The sequence below is a fragment of the Papio anubis genome, chromosome 11, assembly GCF_008728515.1.
Source record: "Papio anubis isolate 15944 chromosome 11, Panubis1.0, whole genome shotgun sequence".
NCBI classification, from domain to species: domain Eukaryota; kingdom Metazoa; phylum Chordata; class Mammalia; order Primates; family Cercopithecidae; genus Papio; species Papio anubis.
This window is the reverse complement of record NC_044986.1, coordinates 105,070,858-105,086,290: the sequence shown is the minus strand read 5'-3', so window position 1 is coordinate 105,086,290 and position 15,433 is coordinate 105,070,858. Positions and strand designations below refer to the sequence as shown.

General features: G+C 40.3%; 1 protein-coding gene across 1 annotated transcript in view; it reads right to left on the bottom strand.

Moving 5' to 3' along the window:
* NEBL (nebulette) overlaps positions 1 to 15,433 on the bottom strand; it is a 390,871-nt gene that overhangs the window by 251,561 nt on the left and 123,877 nt on the right. The gene's annotated exons all lie outside the window — the stretch shown is intronic.

The following is a 15,433-nucleotide window of genomic DNA, read 5'->3' as shown; positions in this document are numbered from 1 at the left end:
AATTCTTTCGCATGCTTCTGCAGCCTTTAAAGTGTTGAAGTTAACTGGAGAATCACCAGCATAGCCAGAGAGAAAGAGACTACAGCTTTTTAGTGGAAAAGTTGTTGTGCGTGGTGTCACCATACAGTTGCCAGTGTGATTAGTGCCCAGGGGTCTCCATTTAGCAGAAATGATAATGACAGTGATATAGCATCTGGAATCTGGTTGGGCAGTAGGGGAGGAAGGTATAAGGAAAAATGTGAGATTTCTACCTTTCCGTTTTCATCCTATTGTGGCATATGTGATTTCTCTAACATTATCTGAATAAATTTTCCACTCTTGGAAAGGTAGATTTAGCCTCAAGCTGTTTTAATCTTCAGGAGGCTGCCAGCCCGTCCTCTTATTTAATTCTGAGTTTTGGGGACCAGCCTAGGGGGAATTCCTTCATTTTCTTTTTACCCCCCAGGGGGGTAGTTGGGAGTGAGTCTACAAGCCATAAAGAATAGGACTGCATTGGACTAAAATAAATGGGAAAATCATGGTTTGAAAAGAAGCTTTGGGGAGGTGATGAGTCATTTTGCACCAGGCAATAGGGAAAAATTGTGACCTCCAGCAAACACATGAATGGTTATTTCCCGGAGCCGGAAGCACTTGGGGGTCGTGGTAACTCCCAATGTTTTGTGTGTCCTGGTTTTACCCTTTCTAAACACTGTCTTTTTTGAAAGTTCAAATATATCCACATTCTGTTGAAACCTTGAAACTTTAAAAATTTAGACTCTTATTGTCATCTTAAGTTCTTCATGCTACTCTTAACCTCCCAAAAAGCAGTCTCTAGGTCACATAGATGACCTCTTGGGCATTTTCTCTCTCAGTCATGGAGAGCTGTGAAAGGAAGAATCGCTGCTTTTCTCAAGCAAATCAGTTTCTTGATGTCTTTTGGTTCTCACTCCTTGCCTGCTCCTGATGCTTTGACCCCTTTTGTAGATCAGAGTGCTCTAGAATAATGATGGTCTTGGTGGTGAATAAAGGTAGATAAATAGGGACTGGGACAGTTAAATTGGGAGTCTTTCTTACAACCTTGGTGTGTTTTTCCCCCCAAGTTTCCTTCTCCACTGAAATGCCACACCAATGCTTGTTGGATTTATGAGGTGGCCAGACCAATGTGTTGTTTTTTTCTTTTTCTTTTTCTTTTAAGCTTCCCTTGAGAGAATAAATGGTAATGAAGAGAACTATTTAAAAAGGTCCTGGTTTCTCTTGCAACACAGTAGCTAAACTTGCCTGCTTTTATATGCATTTTTGTAGGGATCTGCCTCATAGACAGTATTAGCAGAGAAATGACACCTCGATCTTGGTCTTGATTTGCAAGCCCTTCTCCCACCAATCCTAGATCAGGCCCTGTTCAGCCATGTAGGGGTGTTGGTTTATGCGTGCTGCAGCAGTGGGCATAATGAACATAATTTAGCCATGGACAAAGGTGTGTACCAAGTAAATTTAAATAATTGGTGTGGATTGGCTAGTAGCTAAGTGGGCTTTTAAAGAAATACTGAACATTGAAAGGGGTTTTTTTTAAAAGAAAAAAAAATTGATTGTAGATAATGAAAAGCTAGGGTTTGCCTCTTCATGTCTACTCTCCTTCCAAATGGTTGTATCCAAAACTGTTTTTCCTTCTGCCCTACCTTGCCCCCCTGTTAAAATGGAAACGGGGATTGATTAATGTCCCACTCATGAATACATGTAAAATTTGTACAAAAATATCTTCTATGAAAATGACTTATAATCTGTAGACTTATTACCTGGGAGATGTCTTGAGATATAAAATCCCATCCTTTGGGTTGTGGGTTTTTTGTTTTCTCCAAATAAATTTGATCTTTACAGTTCAAAAAAAATCAAAAACTAAAAACAAAAATAAAATAAAAGTGTTAAAAATAGAGACACTATGTAGTGATTAAGGTTCAATGGTTCAATTCACCAAAAAAGTATTATTCTAAGTGTAAATGTACCTAATATTAGCCTCAAAAAATTTTTTAAATACGTACTTATACATATAAATACATAGAATGCAAAATTGGTAAGATGGGAAAATTGGCATTCCACCAATATAATGAGAAATTTCAACACCCTCTCCCTATTTTTGCTGGGTGATGCAATAAAATACAAACAGAGTAAAGATATCCAATATGCGAAATATGGAATTTGTGACAATGATGTTAGTCATGTCTCCATGCAGGGGTGGTATTCAAACCACTTAACACCTGTACATCATGGCACTCACCAATCAAAAATGGCATCTGAAAGATCAGAGCAAGCCTGGCTACAAACTACCATTAGGACACAGCGGTGTGCACTGATAACCATCACCCTGCCTCCAACAGATCCCATGTGGGAAAAAAGCATGATGCCCACGTGCACCATATGGAATGAGAACAGAGTAGTAGAAAGAAAGAACGATTCTCTCTGTTGTGACACTGGCTCTCTTCATGGACGTCTGTCCCATCTGAGTTAGCTTCACTGAGGATGTCTGCATGTAAGCCCAGAAGTAGTGAGAAAAGGAAACAGCATGTCAGTAGGGTGGAGGCAGAGAGACAGAAGTAGAGAGAGAGAGAGGATGATGATAAACCCTACGGGGGTCAGCCATCACCTGCTCACCATGAGAAAGCTGCCACCACAACTACCCCAGGAAGAGAAAGCCCGGAGCTGCAGAAGCCCAAGGAGCCCCACGCTCAAACAAAGAGGTTTCCCCGGCAGAGGGAACAACAGGAACAAACAGCCAGAGGACCACAGGATAGAAACCAGGCATAGCGATGAAGATTGGATGGACCAAGACCGCGCCTACTCCTGCTGGCATGGGAGGCCCAGGGGAGCAGCGAGATGCAGCAGCTTCAGGCAGAAATATAAACTGGTGAATTTACATCTTTGTGGCGCTGTGTTCTCCCCAAAACAAAAATGTTAACAGATTTGTTTAAGGAAGACCTCCTCCAATGCCTAGAAAATCTGAACTGAAGCCAGCTCCAAGCTGCCGCAGCAAGAACAGAATGGAGTTGGGCACTGGCTTTTGCAGATGCCTCTGCTACCTGGGCAGTTTCTCTCCTACAATGTTCTTTCTTTCCTACTGGAAGCCCAAGTTGCAGAAGGCCTGAACCCCCAAAAGCCAAGCCCTGGGCCTCCTTCACTCACTTCTTCCAGGACAGAGTACACACATACTCACTTCACTAGTCTTCATATTTTATTCCCTATAAGAAGATTTTAAAACTCACATTCATTGCACATAAAAGATTCTGTCTGTTAGTTTCAGAACTGTAAAGCAAAACAGCCTATTATATGAGATAACAAGAAAAACGAAACATTTTTTCCCTTGAATAAAAAAGAATTTTTTAAAAACTCAAATGAATAAAATGTCCTAGGAAATGGTATAAGCTATTAATAATTTACAAAAATAATCCGAATTGGGTTATTATTTCATTGTAACATTGTATAAATGAAGAAATTATCCCATTAAATGTTTTAAGTCTCATGATAACATAAATGCAACAATTCTACATATTTCCACAGATTTCCCATTTAAGCAGTACCAGAACAATCACCGTTTAATAGGTAGAGACATTTTAAGATAATATCTTTTTTACATATTGGGGTCAATCTGGGCATTTTCTACCTAATCGAGCCACTTAAGTAAAAATTTGGTAGTGTACCATTAACACTATTCAACATCAGCCAAAGGCGTAATTATAATGACTATAAGCCTGACATTCTTCCAGGATTTTGGGGTCTAACATGCTTCTTGAGCCTATCTTCCTGTAGCATTGATGCGATGTCTATTCATGAATTTCCTTCCACAGCCATCATCTTGTTCTTAATTCTACCACTAATCTTCTTCCGTGTAGCAGCACCTCCATAAACAACTCACATATAATGCCTCTGGTTGCAAAACATCAATTTTATAATTTTTTTAAAAGACAGTGAATTAGAGCACGTAAATGGGGAATGCCCTTCAGAAGGCTGACTTACGAGAGCTGCTGATAGATAACATAAAAGCGAAAAATGGATTATGATAACGTAGGCCTCTCATACGTGAAATACAAGCCCCAGCTGAAAGGAGTTACAGAATCCAAACCCCTGGCTCTCTAAAGGGCAGTCAATAACCTGTCTAACAATTTACCAAATTCTCTTTCTGACTCGAAGGGTCAAACAACTTGCCACCTATTGATCTACTTCCTCAGCAGGACTCAATTGTAACTTCTCTCATATATTTATAAAAGAAGGCATTATCAAAGGGATTACACGGTAAACCTGACCTACCCCACTATGAAATGCTTATCGGCTATTGGAACATGTCACCTAGATTTTGAATTATGCTGTAAAAGGCGAGAAATTAATACACACACACACACACACACACACACACACACCCCTACATGCTCTTTAAGAAGAGAATCTATTCCCTGTGCTGTTGCTGATATTGATCACGGGAATACACAAACAAGGAAATGTGTGACATTGAGCAGCCCTGTGATTTGTGCCCAGGAACACCAACCAGCACTGCTGATTACAAACAAGAGGAACACATGCAGATTTGGGACCTGAGTATCTAAGACATGACTATAGTCTGAAAAATATCAAAACAAAGTTTATAAGAAAACAGAACATTAGAAGCACAAGAAGGATCACGTTCGATTCCTTTGTTAAAGATAATAAATAAGTATCATACCTATAGCAAATACGCAATATGAACAAAAATAATTATTTAAAGGCTAAAGATGGGGGAAAACCATAAAATAATTATATTTTTAAGAAAAGACCATGTGTAGATGGACATAAGTATAAATGTTTAGTTCCCACTTATAAGAATATATCACAAATATTAAAACTTAAATCTCTATCACTCTCAAAACTCATCCATGTAGAACACAAAGCTCTTATTGAAAATTGTCCTGTCTCTACTAAAAATACAAAAATTAGCCGGGCATGGCGGTGCACGCCTATAGTCCCAGCTACTCAGGAGGCTGAGGCAGGATAATTGCTTGAACCAGGGAGGCAGAGGTTGCAGTGAGCTGAGATTGCGCCACCGCACTCCAGCCTGGCAGCAGAGCGAGACTTCGTCCTAAAAAAAAAAAAAAAAGAAAGAAAAGAAAATTGTATGATAAAATATCAATATCTCGCTTGGCTCTTATATGAAACTACATCTTCAAATAAAAAATAAAATATTTATTTTAAAAAGACCAGGCTGGGCACAGTGGCTCACGGTAGTACTCCCAGCATTTTGGGAGGCCAAGGCGGGTGGATTGATTGAGTCAGGGACTTTGAGGCCAACCTGAGCAACATGGTGAAACCTTATCTCTACAAAAAAACACAAAAATTAGCTGAGTGTGATGGCACCTACCTGTAGTCTCAGCTACTAGGGGAGCTGAGGTGGAAGGATCGCTTGAGCCTGGGAGGTTGAGGCTGCAGTAAGCTGTGATCATGCCACTGCACTCCAACCTAGGCAACAGAGCAAGACCCTGTCTCAAAAAAAAAATTTTTAAAAAAACCCTAAACAAAACTAGAATATCATATTACATTCAGCTGTGTATTTTCCATTAAAATATTATGGTCTTATAGATAAATGTATGGCCTAAAATAATAAATAAGCTAAATAAATTGTGGAAAACTAATAATTAACAATAAAAATAACAAGAACAACCACTACCACTGGCAGAATGGTCTATGCCTAGCTTATGTGCTACCTCCTGTGCTCAGGGCAGACATTACTAATCACACCACTCTCAGCAGAGTCCAGAAAAGATCCAACATTCTTCTCAGCACAGAAATGCAGGCACCTGTTGCCAGACATCCTGGAGCACAGGATAGGTCTCCTTGCAATCCATAGACTCTACTTATTCGACAATTTGCAGATCAGTTATTTCCTAACTTGTATGGCTACGAAAGCAATTTCAAACAGACTGACATCTAGGTAACCATTGGCCTCCACTATGGAATTAAAGAACTATCCCTGGTGAGAGGAGGAAACTGTCTAACACACTTCAATTTATTAAGTTCCAAATTTTATATATTAAATTCACTTAAGTATGGCTTTTTAGGATAGACAGACTGAGGGAGAGAAAAATTATACCAAAATTAGCATCTTTTTTTAATTTTTATTTTAAGTTCCAGGATACATGTGCAGGATGTGCAGGTTTGTTACACAGATAAACATCTGCCACGGTGGTTTGCTGCACCTGTCAACCCATCGCCTAGGTATTAAGCCCAGCATGTGCTAGCTATTTATTCTTTCTTATTTATTTATTTATTTATTTATTTTTGAGACACAGTCTCACTCCATTGCCCAGGCTGGAGTCTAGCTCTGTTGCCCAGGCTGGAATGCAGTGGTACAATCTCAACTTGCTGTAACCTCCACCTGCCACGCCCAAATGATTATCATGCCTCAGTCTCCTGAGTAGCTGGATTACAGGCACCTGCCACCACGCCTGGGTAATTTTTGTACTTTTAGTAGAAACTGAGTTTCACCATGTTGGCCAGGCTGTTTTCAAACTCCTGGCCTCAAGTGATCTGCCCACTTCGGCCTCCCAAAGTGCTGGGATTACAGGCATAAGCCACCATGCCCAGAACCCAAGCTATTTATTCTGATGCTCTCCTGTCCCCTACCCCCCAAAATTAGTATATTTTACAACCGTATGTGTTAAAGAAAATGAACTAAGCATTGTGTACAACATTGTCAACTACAGTGTCCCCGACTATTGTCCTCACCTCTTCCAAGTAATTCAATAAGCAAATCACATTCTCTTCCTAGGTACTTCAAGGCAGAATCTAACCACAAAATATATCAGCTGTTCTTTAAATATACTTATTCCTGGTCATCGATTATATAATTAAACTAAAACTCAATAGGTCATTCTACTTCTGCTGTATTCAGTGCCTTGGATCAGGAGAAAGATGTCGAGCTTTAAACCTCTTCCATAAAAGGTTAATGGCATAGGAAGAAAAGAAGAATTTTGTGGATGGTCTGAACTAGACACCATATTTTAAAATAAATATCCTTATTACCTTCAAAATCATACACATTTTCTTCTAACTCAAATGGCAAACCTCCCACCCAAAGCCCAACTGAAATATTTTTAACTGTACATATATACATATATAACATGTACATACATACAAAGAGAGGGAGAAAGAGAGTTGTTTAAAAGAATAAAAGGACTGGGCACAGTGGCTCAGGCCTGTAAACAACAGCACTTTGGGAGGCTGAGGCGAGCAGATCACTTGACATCAAGAGCTCAAGGCAAGCCTGGCCAACGTGGTGAAATACCATCTCTACCAAAAATACAAAAATCAGCTGGGCATGGTGGCGCACACCTGTAATCCCAGCTACTCAGGAGGCCGAGGCAGTAGAATCACTTGAACCCAGGAAGCAGAAGGTGCAGTGAGCCAGGATCACATCACTGCACTCCAGCCTGGGGGACACAGCTGGAGTCTCAAAAGAAAAAAGAAAAAGGATAAAAGGACAGGCGCAGTGGCTCATGCCTAAAATCACAGCACTTTGGGAGGCCAAGGCAGGAGGATTGCTTGAGCCCAGAGACCAGCCTGGGCAACATAGCAAGACCTCCTTTCTACAAAAAATTCTAAAATTAGCCAGGCGTGGTGGTGTACACCTATGGTCCCAGCTACTCAGGAGGCTGAGGTGGGAGGATCATTCGATCCTGAGAGGTCGAGTCCACAGTGAGCCATAATTGTACCACTGCACTCCAGCCTGGGCATCACAGCAAGGCTCTGTCTCAAATTTAAAACTTTAAAAAATAAACAATATAACCATTGACAGTAGAAGGGAAAGAAGAAAGGAGACTTAGTTGATAGTCAATGAATAGGAGCAGATTGATAGAAAAACAAAACAGCCAATAATATCAGACAGATAGGGGCTCTGGAAATGTCACCAGGCCCACAATGGCCAGGCTATTCAAAAAGTGCATTCAGATCAGCTGGCTACTCAGGTCCTTTGCACCCTCCTTTTACTCCATATAAGCAAAGCATGTTCCTGCGGCAGAAGAGGCATCTACCCCAGGTACAGACCTAAACTTGTCTCTAAAGAGAGTGAGCCATCCACCTGAGCATGGACATACCCTGTCTTGGGGCCAGAGATGAGGAAGATAGGCCGGAGGTGACTTGTGGATCCCCACATCAGACAGCAGATAGGAGAAGCAGCACTACTCAAGGGTAGAATATTCTAAAGTTCTTGACCCCCGGAGTACAGCCCTCCTTGCTTTTGTTTGTTTTGTTTTGTTTATTCCAAGAAACTTGAGAGGTTCTCCACCCTAGCTGTTCCCACCTGTGCACTTTACAGAAGCTGGTCTGTTGACACCCCTGGCCACACACAGCACTTGTAGAAGCCCACAGTCAGCATTCCCAGTCAAGACTAAGACCTGCTCAGGAATCAGGCCTTCCCCATTGCAATGGAAACCCGTTCTGGCTACCTGTGCTATTCAGCCTCCTCTTTGCTCCTAAAAAATAAACCGCCAGCAACCATCCAGTCATTTAAGAAAACCCAACCAGCAAGAAAGAAAAGAATGAAGATGAAAATGAGGGTGGGGGTGAAGGAGGTGGGGAGAGGGAGAGAGCGAGCACAAGAGAACATGGCTAGCCCTGGAAGAAGCAGATAATTCATGCATGAGAACCCTGAAAACCATTCAAGAGGATGTGACATCACATGATTCTGAATATTACAACACAATCAAGTTAGATCAATAAAGTAAGAACAAATTGCAAAGAATAAAATGGGAATCAGAAATACCAAGGAGCCACTGAAAATTTTTAAAAATAAAATATACTTGTCAAAATTAGTGGTTCATGTGGGCCAGGGGTGACAGTCAGGGCAGGTTCACCACAAAGGGGCCACAGGAAAGAATTTTTGGGAGTGATGAAATGTTCCATACCTTGATTGTGGCAGTGGTTAATCAACCATATGGGTTTGTCAAACCCATCGAATCATATTCTAAAAAGAATAAATTTTACTCTACATAAAATTTAAAAAGTCAATTTTTTAAAAATATGTGATTGTTGAAATCAAATAGCCAATAGAGAGAGAGAATAATGGAATGAACAATCAAACTAGTGATCTTCAAGATAAATTGGAGATCAAAAAACACTCCCCTAATGAAGAGCAGAAAGATAAATAGACAAACTGAGAGGAAAGCTAAGGAAACGGTAGACAACTTCATTTAATACAAGGTTCAGAAACAAGAAAGGGAATAAGAACCACTTGCATCTTCACCTCTGAAGAACAAACTAAGTGCCCAGCAGAACGAGCAAAAATAACTTCATCAGACATACCCTAGGGAGATTTCAGAATCGAAAGTAGAATCTTAGAAACCTTCTAGAGAGAGAGAGAGAAAAGTTTGCCTATAAAGTTATGATATCACATCTTCTTATCAGCAAAACTATGCCTTTGAGGTTTTGAGGGCAAAATTACTATGAGGGGAAAAGCATGACATTTTCAATCAAGTAGCAACTCAAGGTTATAACCCATGCACTCCCCCTATATACATTTTTTATTTTACTTTAAGTTCTGGGATAGATGTGCAGAACATGCAGGTTTGTTACATAGGTATACATGTGCCATGGTGGTTTGCTGCACCCATCAACCTATTATCTAGGTTTTAAGTCCCACATTCATTAGGTATTTATCCTAAGGCTCTCCCTCCCCTTTACCTCCACCCCCCCGACAGGCAGGTGTCCATGTGTCCATGTGTTCTCGCATTCTCCTTGTTCAACTCCCGCTTATGAGTGAGAACATGCAGTGTTTGGTTTTCTTTTCCTGTGTTAGTTTGCTGAGAATGATGGCTTCCAGCTTCATCCATGACCCTGCAAAGGACATGAACTCATTCTTTTTTATGTCTGCATAGTATTCCATGATGTATATGTGCCACATTTTCTTTATCCAGTCTATCATTGATGGGCATTTGGGTTGGTTCCAAGTCTTTGCTATTGTAAATAGTGCTGCACTAAACATACGTGTGCATGTGTCTTTATAGTAGAATGATTTATAATTCTTTGGGTATATAACCAGTAATGGGATTGCTGGGTCAAATGGCATTTCTGGTTCTAGATCCTTGAGGAATCACCACAATGCCTTCCACAACGGTTGAGCTAATTTACACTCCCACCAACAGTGTAAAACGTTCCTATTTCTCCACATTCTCGCCAGCATCTGTTGTTTCCAGACTTTTCAATGATCACCATTCTAACTGGCGTGAGATGGTATCTCATCGTAGTTTTGATTTGCATTTCTCTAATGACCAGCGATGATGAGCTTTGCTTCATATGTTTGTTGGCCTCACAAATGTCTCCTTTAAGAAGTGTCTGTTCATATCCTTTGCCCACTTTTTGATGGGGTTGTTTTTTTCTTGTAAATTTGTTTTAAGTCCCTTGTAGATTCTGGATATTAGACCTTGGTCAGATGGGTAACTTGCATAAATTTTCTCCCATTCTGTAGGTTGCCTGTTCATTCTGATGATAGTTTCCTTGGCTGAGCAGAAGCTCTTTAGTTTGATTAGATCTCATTTGTCAATTTTGGCTTTTGTCGCCATTGCTTTCGGTGTTTTAGTCATGAAGTCTTTGCCCATGCCTATGATGCCCGGAATGGTATTGCCTAGGTTTTCTTCTAGGGTTTTTATGGTTTTGGGTTTTACATTTAAGTCTTTAATCCATCTTGAGTTAATTTTTGTATAAGGTGTAAGGGAGAGGTCCAGTTTCTGTTTCTGCATAGAGCTAGCCAGTTTTCCTAGCACCATTTATTAAATAGGGAATCCTTTCCCCTTTGTTTGTTTTTGTCGGGTTTGTCGAAGATCAGATGGTTATAGCTGTAAAAATTGATATAAGACATTTTCTATGATGACAAGAAAATTCGAGAGAACTAAATTATATAAAAAATTCAGTGACCACTGAACATGACTTAAAATGGTGTTTCTAAAACTTTGATTAGAGCCCACAGTAAGAGATGCATCTCACCTCACAGCTCAGTACACGCACAGATGCATATGAAAATGCAAGCTTCGGAATAATACCCAGACTAATTTTGTGTGATGCCCTTTAACTTTTTCTATTTTATTCTAGTATATTCCTTTTTTCTTAATGTTGGTCTTCACACAAATCAATGTCCTGACCCAGTAAATGGAGCCAATCCACAGTTTGAAAAATACAGACTTCACAGAAGCAAGCAGGAAAACAACTAACCATAAAGAATGGGAGGATGCAGTAGACCATGTCATGTGGGATGATCCTTTTGACTGGCAGAGGTTTAACAGCATAGGATTATGCAGCCAGATAATATTTTTGAAATATCAACTGTTAGTCTGTTTGTGTTGCTATAAGAATACCTGAAACTGGGTAATCTCTAAAGAAAGAGGGTTTGGCTGGGTGTGGTGGCCCACACCTGCAATCTCAGTACTTTGGGAGGCCAAGGCAGGTGGATCACGAGGTCAGGAGATTGAGACCATCCTGGCCAACATGGTGAAACCCCGTCTCTACTAAAAATACAAAAATTAGCTGGGCATGGTGGCACATGCCTGTAATCCCAGCTACTTGGGAGGCCAAGGCAGGATAATCACTTGAAACTGGGAGGCAGAGGTTGCAGTGAGCCAAGACAGCACCACTGCCCACCAGCCTGATGACATAGTAACACTCTATCCAAGAAGCAAGCAAGCAAGCGGGAGGGAGGGAGGGAAGGAAGGAAGGAAGGAAGGAAGGAAGGAAGGAAGGAAGGAAGGAAGGGTAGGTTTATTTGGCTCACGGTTCTGCAAACTGCACAGGGGGCATGGCACCAGCATCTGTTTCCAGTGAGGCCTCAGTAAGCTTCCAGTCATGGCAGAAGGTGAAGGGGGAGGAGGTGTGTCACGTGGTAAGAGAAGGAGCAATAGAGGAGAGAAGGAGGTGCCAGGCTCCTTTAAACAACCAGTTCTCATATGAACTAACAGCGAGAACTCACTCATTACCATGGGGAGGACACTATGCCACTCATGAGGGATCTGCCCCCATGACCCAAATACCTCCCACCAGACCCCACTACCAATCTGAGAAATCACATTTCTTTTTTTTTTTTCTTTATGGTTTGGATTTGTGTCCCCACCCAAATCTCATGTCAAATTGTAATCCCCAGTGTTGGAGGACGGGCCTGTTTAGAGGTAACTCGATCATGGGGGATTTCTCCCTTGCTGTTCTTGTGAGAGTGAGTGAGTTCTCATGAGACCTGGTTGTTTCCAAGTGTGTAGCACCTTCCCCTTAGCCCTATTCCTCCTGCTCCAGCTATGTAACACGTGCCTGCCTCCTCTTCACTTTCCACTGTGATTGTCAGTTTCCTGAAGCCTCCCCAGCCATGCTACCCATACAGCATGTGGAACCATGAGCCAATTAAGTCCCTTTTCTTTATTAATTACCCAGTCTCAGGTAGTTCCTTATAGCAATGCAATGAACTAATACACTTTCCAACTTTTATTTTAGGTTCAAAGGCTCATGTGCAGATTTGTTACATGGGTAAACTGCATGTCATGGGGGTTTGGTATACAGATAATTTTGTTACCCAGGTAATCAGCATAATGCTTGATAGTTAGTTTTTCAATCCTCACTCTCCTCCCACCCTCCACCCTCAAGTAGGCCCTGAAGTCTGTTGTTCCCTTCCTTGTGTCCATGTGTATTCAATGTTTAGCTCCCACTTATAAAGAAGAACATGTGGTATTTCGTTTTCTGTTCCAGCTTCATCCTAGAGCGACAGATGTAAAGCCACTGCAGCTTCAATACTGCGATAGCACTGTCAAGACTGAGCAAAGACAATGTCATCATCACCACTAACAACCACATGAAGAAGCAGACGACATGGAAAAAAGCCAAGAAGAAAAAGGAGAGTTTTGACCTGAGAGAGAAATTGCTTTTACTGAAAACAAGCAATAACAGAAAGAAGGTTATACTAACCTTCAGCCCATTCTTAAATGCATTTGAGATTTAAAATCACTAGAAGGATAGTTAGATACATAGCCATAAGGCATTCCCTCTACTCTTTTTTTTTTTTTTTTTTTTTTTTAGTGAAAGCAAGTTTATTAAGAAAATAAAGGAATAAAAAATAGCTACTGCATAGGCAGAGCAGCAGCGTGGGCTGCTCGACTGAGTATACTTAGAGTTACTTCTTGATTATATGCTAAACAAGAGGTAGATTATGTATCAGTTTTCCAGGGAAGGGGTGGGCAATTTCCAGAATTCAGGGTTCCTCCCCACTAGAGACCATATAGAGTAACTTCCTGACGTTGCCATGGCATTTGTAAACTGTAATGGTGCTGGTAGGAGTGCCTTTTAGCATTCTAATGCAATGTAATCAGCATATAATGAGCAGTGAGGATGACCAGAGGTCACTTTCATCGCCATCTTGGTTTTGGTGGGTTTTGTCTGGCTTCTTTACTGTGTCCTGCTTTATCAGTGGGGTCTTTGTGACCTTTATCTTGTGCCGACCTCCTATCTCATCATGTGCCTAAGAATGCCTAACTTCCAAAGCTCTAATGCTAAAAATAACTTACATTTACTGAGCACTTAGGACGGTGCTGGCTACTCCTCCAAGGACTCTGTATTCAATATCTCATTTAACCCTCCCAACAATCTTATGAGGTACATACTCTCATTTTCCTCACTTTGGGACTGAGGAACGTGTGTCTTAGAGATTACACAGCCAGTGAGCGTTGGATCCAAACATCGAACACAGGCCCATCTAAAAGGAATGGGCTAGAGTTGGCTCACACTGGCTCATGGGAGCTGACTGTGCACTTTTTGAAAATTTATGAGTAAGTTGCTAAATACAGCCATTATTAAAAATTAAGTTGTATCAACTTACAGTTAAATCAATGGTAATATAAGCAAAGGTAATAAATGTTCACATCTCTTCACTTCCTAATTATGTTACTATGTGGTTTTATCATCTCTGCTCTTAGTCACATCTCTTGTATCTGTAAGGGAAAACGCCATCAGGATGTGCCTTTGTGCCATTCTTTCCAACTTCAGATCATGTAATGCCAGCTTGATGGCTTGTAATTTACCATGGTGGGAGTATTTTTCACCACAGAACATGGCAAACACTGCATATCAGGCCTTTTTGTTCTCCAAGAGAGCCGGTTTTTAACCGCTGACCAGCAAACCTCTGGATTCTTCCTGCAGACCACAAGCTCTTAATGCAACAATTTTCTCTTTCACCTGATAAGAATTATACATTCATTTTTATTAACAAAAAACAAATAGCTTTCAGAGAGCCTTTGCTTTCACTTAAAGAATTAAACCACATGAAAAGTAAAAGTAGTTATCTCCATTGAACCATTTAATTAAGTCCTCCGAGGAAGACTTTTCCTTTCTTGTTCAAAAATAACATTGCCCAAGAAATCAAGGAGAGAAGGTAGAAAAGTCTGCTGTGTACGCAAACAATAAAGGACAATGCTTACACCAATATCTCCCTGTAACCTACTTATACAGCTCTTCTAAAGTCTTAAATCTGACAGAAGTAGGCCTTTTTCTCTCATATAGCACATTTTGTATCTTAAAAAGGGTCTCAGACGATATCCCAGCAACAGCCTTTCCTCATTACACACTATCTCATAGTACAATGCTTCACATCCAACAGATGGTGGAGCCATTTTTGATACTTTTCTTTTTTCAATAAAATGGAGCAACACCAACCAGTTGTCATCCTACAAAAAGACAGCCCTCAACATTGACGAATTTAGAAGCAGCCCTGTCAGAATTTTGAAAGCCTGCAATCTTACAAAAATCCAAGATCTTCGAGTATGCTTTCTATGCACAATAAACAAGATAATTAGCTCCTTTCCTTGAATACTTAACTTTCTCATTTAAGAGGGACAACTGTAAGGTATCATTCTTCAAATTTTAATTTTCTCCTTAACTAAATAACACACATGTGACTCAATTTTGTGTATACAGACACACATACATGATTAAAGGAATTCTCTTTTTAACTTACTTATAAATTAGATTTCCTTTGTACTCAAGAAGAACTATAGATGGGAATATTTTAATATCATCACCTTTCCTAGTGAGAGAGTTGCACATGTTGTAACTGTTACTCCCAGCAACGGATCTGCCAAACCAAACAACCTTGAGGTCTCTCAAATATTCATTCTTTCAACAAATAATTATTATGTATCAAATAATAATAGTGTTATGTTTATTCAACATAGATGCATCAGACTATGTAACCATGTGTAACTTTATGTATTTGTTTTTATTACCTATTGCAAAATTTTAAAAGTTGCCAATTCAGGATGAGAAGAGAGAATTACAAAATGAGTGGAGAGATCCTAGTCTACAAGTCTAAATAGATCCACAATGTGCATACAGCCACCTGAAGCTCCTTTCTACACATTTGTCTGAAAACAGAGTAGGATATTTCTTTTACAGAAAGCTGATGGATATTATTTTAGGGGAA